The sequence below is a fragment of the Triticum dicoccoides genome, unplaced genomic scaffold (genome assembly GCF_002162155.2).
Source record: "Triticum dicoccoides isolate Atlit2015 ecotype Zavitan unplaced genomic scaffold, WEW_v2.0 scaffold35763, whole genome shotgun sequence".
Taxonomy (NCBI): Eukaryota; Viridiplantae; Streptophyta; class Magnoliopsida; order Poales; family Poaceae; genus Triticum; species Triticum dicoccoides.
In genome coordinates this window covers 1-1,676 of record NW_021265993.1, presented here as the reverse complement: position 1 = coordinate 1,676, position 1,676 = coordinate 1, and the positions used below count along the sequence as shown (strand labels likewise).

The following is a 1,676-nucleotide window of genomic DNA, read 5'->3' as shown; positions in this document are numbered from 1 at the left end:
AGGACCATGGTTCACAAGTTCGTGAGGATTTTTTTTAGGCTGATCGTAATGGTGAGTATCATGTATATGATACTAATGTATGATACTACACCCGTAGTGCATAATATCATGTGTTAGTATTATAGATAACTTCATTTATTGACATGCATGATACATATTAGCATAACATTTAATATGATACAGTATCATGATATGATACTCACCCCACTCTTTCTTCATTTAATTCTATGTCACCTTATCAAATTTTTATAGTTGGCATGCATGATACTACCTATGATACTCCCATTACGATCAACCTTATCGCTTGGATTAGACAGGCACCAAGCCCGAGCATGGGACGATGTATCGGAGCTTAAGGAGAGGGAAAAGGTTGTCGGTTCAGGCCAGGGGAGCTTATTGGTTAATATTTATGGCTACATGAGGAATATGAACAACAATCGTTGGATTTGAATTCCAACAACTAGAAGTCGACCGAGCATGTATGATCATTGTAAAATGGACGGAGTAATATAGTCATAGATGGCGGTAGCCCTTTTAGTACATGTGTTTTGACAAAGGGTATTATATTTTGATATTAAAATAACATCAATTACATGAGATCTATGCCACGGCAAAATATTATTGAGACCTACTAATGATAGTGTATCGAGAAAGCACAAAGTCAAAGAAGAAAGTGAAACGAAGGAGTTCTGACACAGCCAACCGCTTGCAAATAGACCAACATGAACGTTGTCCATCGTCTGTGGAGATTTGCTACACCTACTAATGATTCACAGGACACAGGGTGAGAGGATTACGTAAAGATATGGCAGTTTTACGTAATCGATATCTCTATTGCTCATGTAAGTAGGAACCAGAATGCTGTTAGCCACACCTTTGCTGCTTTCGGACAATCGGAGGGACGAAGTGCAGTTTGGTTGCGCTCTGGACCTGCAGATGTTTCTCTGCTATGTAGGAACGAATATTTCAACAGTTGAGCAATGAAATTGTTTTAACACCCCAAAAAAAGGAGTTTACTGAGGGCGCCAGCCTACCCTGAAAATCAGGGGGAGGGGCTTGGGGGAGTTTGATTAGTGGAAAGGAAAGTTTGGTAGGTTTTGTAATAATGTTTTGTACGTGTAGCATTTTTGGCCTCAGGGACAACAGACTACTAAAAATATTCTTCCAAAACAAGGCCTCAGGAAAGGTAATGATGCTCCTCCAGCGTCATTGTCGCGGGATCCAACCATTGCCCGCCAGATCTCAGTACACCTACCACGTTTTCATGTTAGCTTAGTCGACTGGTCTTTGTTATCCTTTAGCGTTAGTAGATCTTCAATATTGCAAATGGTCCTGGTCATTGTAATCCTTTAGCGTTAGTAGATGTTCAATATTGTAAATGGTCCGTTGGTCTTGATTATCCTAGTGTTAGTTCAATGTTGCAAAATACAGTTGACGTTGTGCATGTCCCCTACATATAAGTATTAAGAAGAGTTTTGCTAGAACTCATCTAAATGAGATATAATTTGGTCTCATTCACCTTTTATAGCCATTGGATGTGATGCTATAAGATGCGTGTATGCTGACGTGGGTTGTATTTGTTCTTGTTTTCAAAGTGAATGAGACCAAATTATATCTCATCTAAATGAGTTCTAGGTACTCCCATTAAGACAGGAGGAGAGTCAATGAATAGCCAC

The 1,676-nt window shown here is 39.4% G+C and overlaps 1 long non-coding RNA gene across 1 annotated transcript; it reads left to right on the top strand.

Annotated features, from left to right (window-relative positions):
- Positions 1-631, top strand: LOC119345987. Its single transcript, XR_005167303.1, has 2 exons — positions 1-51; positions 314-631. It is a non-coding gene; the product is annotated as an uncharacterized LOC119345987 (long non-coding RNA).
- The last annotated feature ends 1,045 nt before the right edge of the window (positions 632-1,676 follow it).